Genomic DNA, 17062 nt, shown 5'->3' with positions numbered 1-17062 from the left:
CACCCCACCCCTTTGGGTTAATTCCTCAAACAGGTTTCAGAATAGAACAAGGAAGTTCTCTGAGTTCCCAAGAACTCCTAGCAACAGGTAACAATGGTAGAACTTAAACAATGGTGGAAAACTTACCTATGCATTATTTCCCAAAGCCAAGTTTGTCCCCATGCAAGCTGCCACAATACAACCTCCTGACTCATTGTAAGCAGTGCCAAGCCTCCCTGAGCCAATTCTGTAACCCCACCCCTGGGCTAACTAACTGCCACGTGCTGCTTCTGTTTTTGCTTGGCTTGCCCCGTGGCACAAAAAGGGTATAAAAGACAGCCCGCTTTTCTCTTCAGGGCTGTTTGCCCTTTGGGGCGGCGGCCACCTGCACAGGTGTAATAAATCACCATCTGATTTATACCTGAAGTGGGATCTGAGTCTTTCTTACAGGTGGCAAATAATTACAACACTTATAACACACAACAAAACACCTAAGCCTCACAAAATTTCTTGGGTTTCTTAGGTACTAAAATAACATTTACAGGTTTGGCAGGCCTGGGACACATTCCTCATGCGTGTCAACAATATTGACATCATACACTCTTCATTTTTTAGGTTTTACTTTAAAGATAGTAAGATATGGAAGAAATCAAATCTCTTGTTTCTTATTTTCATGAGGCTTCTCTCAATGAGAAAATTTAAGTGAGGACCAAAACCTTGAGCAAACCATCTCTCCCTTTGCCATGTCGATCTTACAATGTTCCTCCTATGCCTTCTTTACAGTCTACAAACTCACCTTGGGAAACCTATGAGTATTTATGTCCTGAAATCTCCCAAATCATTGTCACCAGCTACAGTTCTCCCCTGAGCTTTGACTCTAAATGCTCAACTGCCACTTTAGACACCCGAGTATGGATGCCTATAAAGGACTGGAAAAAAACAAAAACAAACACAAAACCTCCAAGTGGGTGTCTTGTTTCCTTTTAAAACCTGTCACTCTGCATATCTTTTAACCATATCAGAAATTTGAGCATCCTGCCTGACCCTTCTTCCTCCTCACACTCTACATCTAATGTTACTAACTCTTGTTGAGTCAAAATACTAAAGCAATCTGCAAGTCCATTCACACCATCCATCCTTTTTGCCAGTATATTAATTTGGGCCAGTATCATCAATCCCTTCAATTATGTTAATAGCCTTTTTATGATTTCTTCCATCCTGACCCCTCCAGTTCATTTTTCACACTGCAGTCTGAAGGATCTTTCTTTCCTCTGACACTCTATAACTAGGCTCCGAGGTGGCTCATAGTCAGGTTTTTATTGTTCAGCCTTCCTGGTCCACACTCTTCCCCTCTGATCCCTGCTTCCTCCTGCTCCATCACTCTCCCCCACTTTGTGTTTCAAGCATTCCAAATTTCTTTCAGCTCCTAGGATAGGCTGTACACTTTCTCATTTAGGGCTCTCCTCATCAGCCAAGGTGCTAAATGATTTGTCTTGGAGATTATGTTTTATCCATCTATACTCAACCCCACTGCAAATTCTATTCTCCTGAAATTTTCCTGCTCAACCTTTAAAAAAAAAAGATCAGATGAATTTTTGCCTCCTCAAGAAAGTCTTCCTTAACTCTTCCATGGTTCTATTGTTTCTCTGCCACGTACTCCTAGAACATCTTGTTTTATTTATTATTGTACTTAACTCACTGGGATGTTATTTATCTTAAGCATTGTTTCTCATTAGACTGCAAGAGTCATAAGGCAGATATAATACCTATTTGTTTCATTTTGATATTCAAAGTTAATAACAAAATATATAATCCGCAGAAGTGACTTTGCTATGTGTGTATAGCATAAATGAATGAATGAAAAACCAGTGACTCCACAGGCTCATTTCCACCAGGACAGTACTTTTAAAATTTTTCCAAGGCATTAATACTATTGGCAGAAGAGTCTGAGTCAAGAGTCAAGAAATATTAACGTCTAAGGATATGTCTGAGAACTTCATGTGAACTTTCTGTTCCCTCCCATAATAGAGTTTAATATATCTTAATACAATTAGTGCTTTCCTTACTCTGCATTTAGGTAGAGATGGCATTATACCTATTTGTGTCCTTCTGGCCATCTTCTGGTATGCCGATTACTCTAATTGGTATGAGTATTCGAGTTGGCAACCCCATCTACCTGCAGAATTAACTTTTCTCCCAAGCCATGGAAGCATGTCCTTATGTAGAAATTGAAAATTAGCAAATAAATAGCAAGTAACTCCTTCTACAGGATTCGGGGACACTTTTTGCGCCCATTGTGACTTCTTTGACAGTCAAGCCTGTGCTTAAGAAAGCAAGTGGAGAGCCACCTGGTTAACCAGGTATAAATGGAGTACCATGAATTACCCAGAAGGCCAGCTGACGTACTGAGCACAGCAGGCTGGCTTCCAGCTGCTCACCTTGACTGGGCTGGCCACGGTGTGATATATTTGGGATTTTTAAATGGTGCACTAGGTCAGTGTTAATATGCAACTTTAAAAAGTAGCTGAGGAGGGAAATATATATATTTGAAAAGTGAGGCTGCATCTATGCTACACGGCCATGTCCCATAGTATCCCTTATGGAAGGGGACATTACGGTCCCACAGAGTTGTCACCACAAACCAAGAACTCTATCCACTCCCATGGCACTGCCCTAGTTACTCATTCATAGAACATGGTACAGCAATGGGGCTAAGACTATGTTCAAAGGGTCTGTGTCTCTGGGAACCTTTTGACAATTGAAGCCCCTTCAGTAAATTGGAAAAAAAAAAAAAAAAAAACACTGAATTTCTATTAATATCTTTACCCCATCCACCTCATCTTCACCCCTCTTTCTTTCTCAGATTCCCATGAGGAAACACAGTAAACTCCCATAATTAATACTATCTAAACAAAAGTATACCAAATACTAAGTTATATAGCTAGAGAAGTACACAGTCAAAAGAAGGATTTAAAATCATTCCATGTGAGAGTCGATTTTGACTCACCAGTGGAGTTGTTTTTGTTTTTTTTATTAAGTCATATATACATAGATCATGAATACATTTATGCCTTTGTAGGATTCAATGTGTTGATTATTTGTACAAATTGGAGTGCTTACATCCTACTAATTAACATAGTTTTCACCTCATTTACTTAACCACAGTGTTGAGACATTTGTGTTCAATAACCAGTGGAGTTTTTAAAGGTGTTCTAAACAAAGTAATGTCAGATGAAACAAGGCAAAAAAATAATATAATTGAAAACTAGCTTCTATTTTTAAAATAATACCCTCAGTCTTTTTGATTCAAAATTCATAAAGTGACCCTGGCAAGGGAAAAATTTTAAAGAATGCCCAGCTCTCTTGTTATCAGTGTTCTTTTCTGTGTGTGGCTGTGTCTTTGAGCCAAAGCGAGACATAGGAGTGCTGCCTCGTAAAGGAATCGTGAATCTTGCTCTCAAATGAGCTCTAATGTCCTAGGCTCATTAGCACTGGAGCCAAGCTATTAAGAGGTCTGTGGCATCTCAGGATGGCTTTGATTTAGGGTTGCTCTGTAATAATGACTTCAGCTATTAGGGCAGCAACTGTTGAGTTACCAGTCTTAGAAACTTTTTGTTCCTCAGCAATATAGTAACTTGCTAGTAACTGCTTTTAAATTAATAGGTTGATTAAATTATAATTAATTTTTTTCTGTGTGTTTTCAACTCACTGACAATTGCCATTCAGTTGAAATTTTATATCTCAAAAATAAAAGGGTATTTAGACTAAAAATATTTATATCATAATTAAAATGGCATCAATATTTCTCACTGAATATTGGAGAGTGATGACATTAGAGCATTAGAGCAGCTCTTGGGGTGTGTTACTAAGATGGTTTCACCATTAACACATTTTCCTTTGTAACAGAGGTTATGGGTGTTCTGACATTCCTATTGAGTACAACCATCCTTTCTGATAGAAAGGGTTTTCTCTAATACAGCAGGAAGATCTTCTTTCCAATGAAGAGGAAAGGGAGATGCCAAAGGCACAGAAGTTTAAGGGAGCAAATGCAGGTGCCCAGGGTTGGCACTTGCTCCCCCCATTCCAGCCCTATCAGTAACCTCAGAAAAGAATCAACGATGGCCCCAAATAACTCCTATTGAAAACCCTGATGTTTCCCTCACTGAGAGTGGAGTACTATATACTCTTCATTGACGTTTCCTGCACCACAGTGTTAAAACACATCTTCACACAAATGCCTGCAGTTACCGCTCACATCCAGCAGGAGGCAGACACTAGACTCCAAACAGAACTGACGGGAATTTGAGGCTCCGTGTGGGTAAGTCACACACAAAGGCATTTATATGGTAAAGAACAAAGCTAGGGCCAAAGGCCAGGTCTGTCCAGATTCAGCACTCTTAATTCATAAACTACCCTGTCTGTGAGAAAGAGAATGGATATTTTATAAAATTAAGTTTTTTTAAAAAGTGGCATTTCTTTGAAACATAAAGTAGCATTACCTAACATCTAATAAAATATTACCAACTTGTATTTTGATAAACCTGCGACAGTGAATACTTTCCAGCAAGTCAGTCTCGTCTCTCACATCTAACTTTCTAGTCACCTAGCATTTATTTCTCCGATGTAGGAAATTCTGTTTGTGCCACAGCCAGACTCTTTATCAGCTTGAGTGCCCCATCTCCCAGCTGTGGCGAGGTTTGTCTGCTAATGACCTGCGGCCATCACAGAGCGCTGCCCACCTCTTTGAATGACAGCCACTCCCAGAGACACCCAGCACATCCATCACTTACACTTCCGCTCTGAGTTTCTATTAATACCTCTTCTCCATTCACCTCCTCTGTTCTCTTCCTCCGGGGCCTGCAGCCAGTAACCAGTGGATATGGGCTCTAAATATGGCATCCATTCTTATTAAGGGAGAAACCCCTTCTGCTGAGCAATTCTCCCTCCACACCACTCTATATATTCAAGCTGAGGTTCACCTTCTCCTGAAATCACTTCTTTGTCCACTTTCTGCCCTGCCCTTTACAGCTTCCCTGGCTCTCACACAGGTAGCCCCCAGAGCTCTTCCTCAATGAATCACCTTCACTAGAATCCCTGCTGCAGGCTCTGCCTCTAGACCAGTGGTTCTCAACCTTCCTAATGCCGCGACCCTTTAATACAATCCTTGTGGGTCGCGACCCACAGGCTGAGAACCGCTGCTCTAGACGCTCTACCTGGAAGATCTGTCTTCTCTCTAATCTCTTATTTATTCCCAACATATCCTCCAAGTCCAGTACATGTCCCACCTTTTCTAGAATTCTGTCTTTGACTATTGACCCAGCAATGATTCTCATCCTCCTCTATAATCTCACATCACCTGTTTGCCTAAGTTCTCTTCACTGGTATCTCATTACCAATTTTTCCCCATGAAAATGCTTATCTCTTATCTCACTCCAAAATGAGATTATACACTTTCTTGAGAGCAGGTACTCTACTTCATTTATTCCTATGACAACCCTAAGAAATAAAAACTGCTAATAATTACTTGCCAAAATAATGTGTTGAATGTTAAATGCTCAGTATAAATATCACATGAAATGACAGATACATGTATATGTAACAAAAGGCTTTGGAATACTTTCAGTATGGAAGGAAATAACTATTTTTCTTTCTGGCTTCACTGGGTCTTTAAGTTACCAGACACAGAAGGCAAAGGAGATGGGCTCTTTCTGACTGTCAAAACTACAGGCCCCCAAACTCTCCTGAGATGAAAGACTGTGCTGAGCAGGAAGCGAAGACACCACGTGCCCACAGGAGAAAGGAAGAGCTTGGGATCCTTTCCTTATCTTTCCACAAGGTCACCACTAAAACCAGCCCCATCCCCAACAACTCCTGCTTCAAGGGACACACGGAAGAAGTCCAGTGCCTCTCACTAGAGACACATTTGGCTATCAATGGCCATTGTCAAGGGCTGTTCTCCTTCTAAATTAGAACTTAACTCATGTCACTAAAAGACAGCTAAGGTAGACTAACCAATGATAATGTTCAACTTAGCGATGGCAATTCTATCACAAGTCAGAAAATACTTTACAAACCACTTGAGAAATTTTTAAAAATATAATATTAATTTAATTAAAGGGCATTTAATTTGTTGAATGGTTCAACCTTATTCATTTGCAGTTGTAAAACCCCAAATAAGTCATCTTTACTGTATTAACTACAAGGTTTTGGTAAAAATCAAATGCAGCAGATGAAAAAACTCTTAAAGACTTTTAACATTCATAGGTCATGTAATATAGAACAGAACTATTAAAAGGGACAGACACTGGAAGGAGTTTCACACTCTACTTTCTGCCTTTATGTTTTGAAATCAGACTCCATAATGTTTTATTGAAGAAAACAAATTTAAATGTTGTAGCATAATCAAAGTCACATAATTTTTCATTCTTTTAAGAATTATTGATTAAATAAAACAAAACATTCTGTAGCTAACATATGACTTACCGTTCAGAAGATTTTTCAATTTTTATAAGAATTAAACTAGTAATTGATAAACATATAACAATGCTAGTAACATGCAGTATATGATTTATAAATTTTTGAGAAATTTAAAGAAAAAGATGTCACATTGCTCCCCAAAGAATGAGATTTTTCATGTCACTCAATTTATTGAATCTTGTGATTTTATCCAGATTCTGTTTTCTATTATAGATGTTTGTTACCCCTTTTTAGAGTTCAAAATAACTACAAAACCAACTATATTTATATTGCTTGATCTTCACCCAACGTCAGATTTGAGCCTCCCTCTACTCAAATGCCAAAGTTATTCCTGAAGTATTTGATGTCTTCTGTTGTGCAGTACTTTCGATTTTCCCTGTTTTATAAAATAGCAACATGGTTTTTGTGGCTTCTGTGTACAATATCAACTTGCTCTCAATTCAGGGGAAATATTAACCCAAGTATTTAAAACTGTGCAAGAAGTTGTAACATAATAACTAAAATCTATTCTCAAAGAACTTTGGCGATTCAAGTGGTCTTCCTTTAGAAATCAGAATGTCAGTAGTAAGCAAAGATTTTAAAACTTCTGGTAAATTGCACAAACGTGATTATTAGAAAAGTTTATTGACATTCTGTGGAGACCAAAAAAGCTAAAACTGGGTTTCCATCTGTCATCTTCTCTCCAGATACATTAATCCTTTTTCCTTTTCAGCTGACCAAGAAGTCAGCTGGAAATGGCAAAGTTACTGAGGCCAAATTCTATCTCCACTCCTGGGTAGACAAGAGTGAGAGAGGAAGAACCATTGGCAGTGTCCTTCAGAGCTTGGGGATTACAGAACCCGAACTTGGCCAAGTCTCCTGCGGAATCTTTGACTAGAAGCAGTGCCTGCTTCCAACTTGTATCTCCCTCCGATCTGTTTCCCAAATGTAGACAGAGTGACACAGAATTAAGCAAGTATTATTTTTAAAATCATCTAATGACTTCCTATACATCCAGAATAAAACTCAAACAAACCACCAAAGAATGAGGTTCTACGTGTAGAGAGATCTAGCCCCTACCTGTTTCCTGATTTGACCTCATATCGCCCTTACCATGGCTCAGAAGGCTGGAACCTTTATTGCCTCGTTTAACTTCCTCCGACAAGAAGTTAATCCCCACATGAGATGCTCACTCCCATTTTGGGCTCTGTACATTTCTCTGTCCATCTGCAACTATCTTGATAGCTAGAAAGCCCTTCAACCTGGCTGTAATGCATCACTTCTTTAGCAAAGCCTTTCCTCACCACTTTTGTCAAATTAACTCCCAACCCCTGGCCTATTCTCTACACCTGTTCTTTTCTTTCTTTTTCTTTTTTTTTCTTAACACTTGTTTTATTTTCTTCCAATTCCCTAACAATATATGAAATTATCTTGTCAATTTATTTCATTCCTTGTTCATTGGCTTGTTATCCTTTTCCCCATCACCTCTAAAATGAAAACATCACAAGAACTGATATTTGTTCACTTGTTTTCCCATCGCTTAGGACAGAGCACCTGGCACATAATAGGAGCTCAACAATAGTTGTTGAATAAATGAATGAATGGATAAATGAATGAAATGTATATGTTTTTGAACCTAATTGGTTTACTAGGCCATATTCTCCAGAACAGCAGGTTACATCCAAGGTATTAGCATTGCTGCATCTGTATTTTAGTTATTATCAAGACCCCTGTAAGAGAGCTAATGCAATCTACTCACTGGACTGGAAGGAGAGCCCTTCTTTGATTGTTGCCTCAGACCGATTTCCTTTTGTGTGATTGAATAAACCCATTTTCACCAGCAGAAAGAATCTAGAGTGATTTATTTGTTTAATTCAAACCCTAAGGAGCAAAATTAGGCTTGAGAGTTTGGGCTGGAGGGAAATAATGCAGGCGCTGTGGACTTGGGCTGGGAATCATATGATATTTAAGAGACTTGGAGTAACTTAGAAATAACATCAGCTGTGAAGTTTAGACTCAAATTTTCACCATCCACTCAACAGTAGAATCTGTGCTTCCCAGGAGAGAAGGGGTCCTCAGGTGCATAAAATGTTCCCTCTCAGTCTTTTCCTCCTGGGAGCCAATGCAAACCTGTGCACCTAATTAGCGAAGTTTCCCTTACACTTTTGAGCAGGAATCATTTTTCAATATCTGGCAAATTTACTGGAGTGGGTCAGTATAGATTCGGGTCACCCCCTCAGCATGGTATTATACAGAAATTGTGTCTAGAAGAAGAGTGGTCAGGAATGCATCTCTGAGTCTGACCTACAGCAGATATACTCAGGTAAACTGCATGAGGCCAGTCTACCAGTGCCTGGCAGAAATATTTTGCTCAGTAAATCCTTAAATAAATAAATAATCTATATTAACTGTTCCCTATGTTTTTCAATGTGGTGCCCTGAGAAAGAAAACATTTCTTCATTTTTTTCCTTTTAAAATTTATTGCATTCATATTTACCTCTTAATGTTTGGTTTTGTACGTCGTTAGGAATAGTAGAGAACTTGAATCTACCTGCGTCCACTAGTGGCTGGACAAATCCTGCTGGGTGGATGAGGAAGTTAAAGCTTCTGAGTTACTGGTCTGTGTCTCAGTGCAATGAGCCTGGGCCTGACAGCTTTGTAGCAGCAAGAAATGAACTGAGTCTGTTGATTTCTATGTACTTTCCTGGCCTGTATTCACAATGATCTCACGTAAGATTTTCTAACAATCTGCATAAAGACTGAGCACTTTTTCCAACCTAACCTTGAGTTACCCATTAAAATTTGGACTCTCACTAGTTGTATAAGGAGGAAGAATTGTGCCTTTGGAGTATGTTTTATGCAGGACATCTATAATGAAATTTAATTAATCCAATCCAGATCAAAAACAAAAAGGGTTTTCACGTGTATAATATTTCCATTATTACAAGTACCTTATTTGCTAAGAGGAACTTTGCTCGATTTAAAGACTACAGAATTAACCATTTGATAAAGAAGACCCCTTTTCTCAGCACATTGACCTATTATTCTCTTAATTACCTCATTTTAAAAAGGATTGTGTGGATGAATAGGTACTTTTTATGAATATTTAGCATTGAGATAACAATTGAATCATTTCTCCAAATAATAAGGATTTTTCAATCTATTCAACTAAATGTGGCCTCTATAGACAATGCCTTCCTTAAGAAGGGCTGGCACATTATCTGAGTCCTTGACTAATAAAATCGCTTGAGTTTAAATTATTTTTCTTTTGTTTTCAGTCTTTGTGCCTATGTATTTTTTTAATTTTTAATTTTAGTTAAAAGACCTGTGTATTAACCAAACACAACAGAAGAGACCTCAAGAATGTGTTCACAGAGGGTAGAAATTATTTGTATTTCCTAGAAACAATTTACTGTGTATATTCGAAAATATTAAACAAGTGTCTAATCTCTATATTTATACAAACATTGAACATAAAAATAGTCACCATATTTTAAAATTTATGACCAACTGCTTAGAAAATTGCTTAGTAAAAAAGAGAAATCAAAGCATTTGTACTTCTGATATTAGGTTGAATCCAATCCAAAGTCCTACAGGTTGAAAAGTCTTTTAAAAAAAAACAAAACTTAGTGTGATTTAAAATTATTTAAATATTGAAAATTATTCCAGCCTTGCATCTGGGCACCGTGAGTCTGCGGATATAGGACTCCAGGCATCTCTGGCTGGTGGGATCTGCCTATCATCACCCCTTAGAGGATACAGGGAGTCAGCGAGAGACTTCTGGACCCCAAGAGGAGGACTAAAACAGTGGAAAACCGGCAAGTGGTCGCGTGTGTTCAATCCACCTAAACCCGCCCGCAACTGTAAGTTCAGTAGCAGCGAGACTGCAAACCAGAAAGGCCTTACCTGTGAACTGTTTTGGTGTCTTTGGACTTGGCACTCAGCTGAACTGCCTTGGGGAGAGCCTGAGCGGGAGTGCGGAGAACTTTGGCCTTTGTCTAGGGCCCCAGTCTGAGCCGCTGAGCCAGACAGAGCTAATAGTGTTTGGCTCTGGGTCACAGGCAGACATTGTGAGCGATCTGCCCCGGCAAGCTCCGCCCTCAGGGTCGCAGAGCTGGAATTGGGTGGGAGCTGGTAACCCAGTGACCAAGTAGCCTAAGGGCAGGGTCTGAGCTGCCTTGCATCCCTAACCCTCGGGGGCAGAGGGAGACCAGTTTTGACACACAGGGTAAGTGGATAGCCACTTCAGCAGTGATTCCAGCGACAAGCACTTCCCTGAGAAAGCTTCTGCTCAGTAAGTGAACAAGTTCAAAGTGCCTTTTAAGTGGGCTGAAGAGAGATTTAGGGTGTCTACCTGCTGGGGTTTGAGAAACTAGCAGCCTCCAGTCGTATCAGAACTGTGATTAACATCTCACACCCCAGAAGACCACGTGTTGCCCAGACAATATTCAATAACATATACATACTGCTTTGTTTTTGGTTGTGGTTTTTTTGTTTGTTTGTTTGTTTGTTTGGTTTGGTTGGATTTTTTTGTTTATTTTGATGTTGTGGATTGTTGTTTTGTTTTTTAAGTTCAACCTTTTCCATACAGATCCTTTTTCTTTCTCAATTTTTCTAGTTTAATTATAATTTCCCATTGCTGCCTATTTCAATAATTAGAACTTCATTTTTGTTAGTGTTTCTACCACTATTATTTGGTTTTTCCAGCCAATTTTATCCCGTAAAGTTTTCTGTTTGCTTGTTTTGGTTTGATTTATACCATTTTTGTCTTTCCTCTCTACTTGGTGGAGGTGGGGTACTGTGTCTGATCAGGTTAGCAAAGAGCTGCTGACCTCAAGGGAACCACCCAACTGGGCACCCCCAGAAGGTGTTTTTTTTTTTTAAGGTTGTATCAAAGTACCCTACTGTACAACTATATTGCTCTGTCTCCCTCTTTCTGTGCCTCTCTTCTTTTTGTCAATATTCCTTTTACCTACCTCCTTTCCTTTCTCGACTTTTCTTTTTTTTTCCTTATCACTCGGTTCTCCTTTCTTTCATCCCTTTTTTGATCTTCAACCTTCTCACCCTTCTGGTCCTGTAACACTAAGTCCACAGGCACGAGAACTTAAAGAGCAAGAGGAAGTGACAGGAAAATTAGGGCAAGGAAACAGATAAAAGAAATCACCCATGAGGAAGAATCAGCAGAAAACTCCAGGCAACATGAAGAACCAGTCCAGAACAACCCCACCAAGGGACCACGAGGTAGCTACTGCAGAGGATTCCACCTATACAGAAATGTTAGGAATGACAGAAAGGGAATTTAGAATACACATGTTGAAAACAATGAAAGAAATGATGGAAACAATGAAGGAAACTGCTAATAAAGTGGAAAATAACCAAAAGGAAATCCAAAAACAGAATCAAATCAGAGATGAACGATATGAAGAATATAAAAAGGATATAGCGGAGCTGAAGGAAATGAAACAGTCAATCAGGGAACTTAAAGATGCAATGGAAAGTATCAGCAACAGGTTATACCATGCAGAAGAAAGAATTTCAGAGGTAGAAGACAAAGTTTTTGAGTTAACTCAGATAGTAAAAGAGGCAGAAAAGAAGAGAGAGAAAGCAGAACGTTCACTGTCAGAATTATGGGACTTTATGAAGCGTTCCAACATACGAGTTATAGGAATTCCAGAAGGGGAAGAAGAATGCCCCAGAGGAATGGAAGCCATACTAGAGAATATTATAAAAGAAAATTTCCCAAACATCACCAAAGATTCTGACACACTGCTTTCAGAGGGCTATCGGACCCCAGGTCGCCTCAACTCTAACCGAGCTTCTCCAAGACACATTGTGATGAACCTGTCCAAAGTCAAGACAAAAGAAAAGATTCTGCAAGCTGCCAGGAGTAAGCGCCAGTTGACCTACAGGGGCAAATCCATCAGAGTGACCGCAGACTTCTCTAATGAAACTTTCCAAGCAAGAAGACAATGGTCATCTACCTTAATCTACTTAAACAGAACAATTTCCAGCCCAGAATTCTGTACCCGTGTAAGCTAAGCTTCAAAATTGACGGAGAAATCAAATCATTTACAGATATACAAACATTAAGGAAATTCGCCACAACAAGACCAGCTCTACAGGAAATACTTCAACCTGTTCTGCACACTGACCACCACAATGGATCAGCAGCAAAGTAAGAACTCAGAAATTAAAGGACAGAACCTAACCTCCACACTGATGCAAAAGATAAAACTAAGCATGGACTCTCACAAAATAAGACAAATAGAATGCTACCACCCTTATCAATTATCTCAATAAATGTTAATGGCTTGAATTCCCCACTGAAGAGACATAGATTGGTTCACTGGATTAAAAAACACAAGCCATCCATTTGCTGTCTGCAAGAAACACACCTGGCTTCAAAAGACAAATTAAAGCTCCGAGTCAAGGGTTGGAAGACAACTTTTCAGGCAAATGGAATTCAGAAGAAAAGAGGAGTTGCAATCTTATTTTCAGATACATGTGGATTTAAAGCAACTAAAGTCAAAAAAGACAAAGATGGTCACTTTATATTGGTCAAGGGAAAAATACAACAAGAAGACATTTCAATCCTAAATATCTATGCACCCAATTTAAATGCTCCCATGTTCTTTTTTTTTTTTTTTTTTTGTAGAGACAGAGTCTCACTTTATGGCTCTCTGTACAGTGCCATGGCCTCACACAGCTCACAGCAACCTCCAACTGCTGGGCTTAAGCGATTCTCTTGCCTCAGCCTCCTAGGTAGCTGGGACTACAGACACCGCCACAACGCCCGGCTATTTTTTGGTTGCAGTTTGGCTGGGGTCAGGTTTGAACCTGTCACCCTCGGTATATGGGGCCAGCGCCTTACTGACTGAGCCACAGGCGCCGCCCCGCTCCCAGATTCTTGAAACAGACCTTACTCAGTCTGAGCAATATGATATCTGATAATACCATAATAACAGGGATCTTAACACTCCTCTTACAGAGCTGGACAGATCCTCTAAACAGAAATTAAACAAGGATATAAGAGATTTAAATGAGACCCTAGAACAACTGTGCTTGATAGACGCATGTAGAACACTCCATCCCTAAGATAAAGAATATACATTCTTCTCATCACCCCATGGAACATTCTCCAAAATTGATCATATCCTGGGACACAAAACAAATATCAACAGAATCAAAACAATTGAAATTTTACCTTGTATCTTCTCAGACCATAACGCACTAAAGGTGGAACTCAACTCTAACAAAAATGCTCGACCCCACCCAAAGGCATGGAAACTAAACAATCTTCAGTTGAATAACAGATGGGTGCAGGAAGAAATAAAACAGGAAATCATTAACTTCCTTGAGCATAACAACAATGAAGACACAAGCTACCAAAACCTGTGGGATACAGCAAAAGCAGTTTTGAGAGGAAAATTCATCGCTTTAGATGCCTACATTCGAAAAACAGAAAGAGAGCACATCAACAATCTCACAAGAGATCTTATGGAATTGGAAAAAGAAGAACAATCTAAGCCTAAACTCAGTAGAAGAAAAGAAATATCCAAAATCAAATCAGAGATCAATGAAATTGAAAACAAAAGAATCATTCAGAAAATTAATGAAACAAGGAGTTGGTTTTTTGAAAAAATAAATAAAATAGATAAACCATTGGCCAGACTAACGAGGAATAGAAAAGTAAAATCTCTAGTAACCTCAATCAGAAATGATAAAGGGGAAATAACAACTGATCCCACAGAGATACAAGAGATCATCTCTGAATACTACCAGAAACTCTATGCCCAGAAATTTGACAATGCGAAAGAAATGGATCAATATTTGGAATCACACCCTCTCCCTAGACTCAGCCAGGAAGAAATAGAGCTCCTGAACAGACCAATTTCAAGCACTGAGATCAAAGAAACAATAAAAAATCTTCCAACCAAAAAACGCCCTGGTCCAGATGGCTTCACTCCAGAATTCTATCAAACCTTCAAGGAAGAGCTTATTCCTGTACTGCAGAAATTATTCCAAAAAATTGAGGAAGAAGGAATCTTCCCCAACACATTCTATGAAGCAAACATCACCCTGATACCAAAACCAGGAAAAGACCCAAACAAAAAGGAGAATTTCAGACCCATCTCACTCATGAACATAGATGCAAAAATTCTCAACAAAATCCTAGCCAATAGATTACAGCTTATCATCAAAAAAGTCATTCATCATGATCAAGTAGGCTTCATCCCAGGGATGCAAGGCTGGTTTAACATACGCAAGTCCATAAACGTTATCCACCATATTAACAGAGGCAAAAGTAAAGATCACATGATCCTCTCAATAGATGCAGAAAAAGCATTTGATAAAATCCAGCATCCTTTTCTAATTAGAACACTGAAGAGTATAGGCATAGGTGGCACATTTCTAAAACTGATTGAAGCTATCTATGACAAACCCACAGCCAATATTTTACTGAATGGAGTAAAACTCAAAGCTTTTCCTCTTAGAACTGGAACCAGACAAGGTTGTCCTCTGTCACCTTTACTATTCAATGTAGTGCTGGAAGTTCTAGCCAATACAATTAGGCAAGACAAGGAAATAAAGGGAATCCAAATGGGAGCAGAGGAGGTCAAACTCTCCCTCTTTGCTGATGACATGATCTTATACTTAGAGAACCCCAAAGACTCAACCACAAGACTCCTAGAAGTCATCAAAAAATACAGTAATGTTTCAGGATATAAAATCAATGTCCACAAGTCAGTAGCTTTTGTGTACACCATTAACGGTCAAGATGAGAAGCTAATTAAGGACACAACTCCCTTCACCACAGTCTCAAAGAAAATGAAATACCTAGGAATATACCTAACGAAGGAGGTGAACGACCTCTATAAAGAAAACTATGAAATCCTCAGAAAGGAAATAGCAGAGGATATTAACAAATGGAAGAACATACCATGCTCATGGATGGGAAGAATCAACATTGTTAAAATGTCTATACTTCTCAAAGCAATCTACCTATTCAATGCCATTCCTATCAAAATACCAACATTGTACTTTCAAGATTTGGAAAAAATGATTCTGCGTTTTATATGGAACCGGAAAAAACCCCGTACAGCTAAGGCAGTTCTCTGTAACAAAAATAAAGCTGGGGGCATCAGCATACCAGATTTTAGTCTGTACTACAAAGCCATAGTGCACAAGACAGCATGGTACTGGCACAAAAACAGAGACATACATACTTGGAATCGAATTGAAAACCAAGAAATGAAACTAACATTTTACAACCACCTAATCTTTGATAAACCAAACAAGAACATACCTTGGGGGAAAGACTCCCTAATCAATAAATGGTGTTGGGAGAACTGGATGTCTACATGTAAAAGACTGAAACTGGACCCACACCTTTCCCCACTCACAAAAATTGATTCAAGATGGATAAAGGACTTAAACTTAAGGCATGAAACAATAAAAATCCTCCAAGAAAGCATAGGAAAAACACTGGAAGATATTGGCCTGGGGAAAGACTTCATGAAGAAGACTGCCATGGCAATGGCAACAACAACAAAAATAAACAAATGGGACTTCATTAAACTGAAAAGCTTCTGTACAGCTAAGGAGACAATAACCAAAGCAAAGAGACAACCTACACAATGGGAAAGGATATTTGCATGTTTTCAATCAGACAAAAGCTTGATAACTAGGATCTATAGAGAACTCAAATTAATCCACATGAAAAAAGCCAACAATCCCTTATATCAATGGGCAAGAGACATGAATAGAACTTTCTCTAAAGATGACAGACGAATGGCTAACAAACACATGAAAAAATGTTCATCATCTCTATATATTAGAGAAATGCAAATCAAAACAACCCTGAGATATCATCTAACCCCAGTGAGAATGGCCCACATCACAAAATCTCAAAACTGCAGATGCTGGCATGGATGTGGAGAGAAGGGAACACTTTTACACTGCTGGTGGGACTGCAAACTAGTACAACCTTTCTGGAAGGAAGTATGGAGAAACCTCAAAGCACTCAAGCTAGACCTCCCATTTGATCCTGCAATCCCATTACTGGGCATCTACCCAGAAGGAAAGAAATCCTTTTATCATAAGGACACTTGTACTAGACTGTTTATTGCAGCTCAATTTACAATCGCCAAAATGTGGAAACAGCCTAAATGCCCACCAACCCAGGAATGGATTAACAAGCTGTGGTATATGTATACCATGGAATACTATTCAGCCATTAAAAAAAATGGAGACTTTACATCCTTTGTATTAACCTGGATGGACGTGGAAGACATTATTCTTAGTAAAGCATCACAAGAATGGAGAAGCATGAATCCTATGTACTCAATTTTGATATGAGGACAATTAATGACAATTATGGTTATGGGGGGGAAACAGAAATAGGGAAGGAGGGAGGTGGGTGGGGCCTTGGTGTGTGTCACACTTTATGGGGGCAAGACATGATTGCAAGAGGGACTTTACCTAACAATTGCAATCAGTGTAACCTGGCTTATTGTACCCTCAATGAATCCCCAACAATAAAAAAAACCCACAAGATATAGAACATTAAAAAAAAAAAAGAAAATTATTCCAAAAAAGTTTTATCCATATAAGTTTATGGGTGGAT

General features: G+C 39.0%; 1 protein-coding gene across 2 annotated transcripts in view; it reads right to left on the bottom strand.

The window, feature by feature from the left end:
* LAMA2 (laminin subunit alpha 2) overlaps positions 1–17062 on the bottom strand; it is a 656330-nt gene that overhangs the window by 557193 nt on the left and 82075 nt on the right. The gene's annotated exons all lie outside the window — the stretch shown is intronic.

Source organism: Nycticebus coucang, chromosome 5, assembly GCF_027406575.1.
Source record: "Nycticebus coucang isolate mNycCou1 chromosome 5, mNycCou1.pri, whole genome shotgun sequence".
Lineage (NCBI taxonomy): Eukaryota > Metazoa > Chordata > Mammalia > Primates > Lorisidae > Nycticebus > Nycticebus coucang.
Note: the sequence above shows the minus strand (reverse complement) of the source record. Positions and strands in the feature narration are given on the sequence as shown.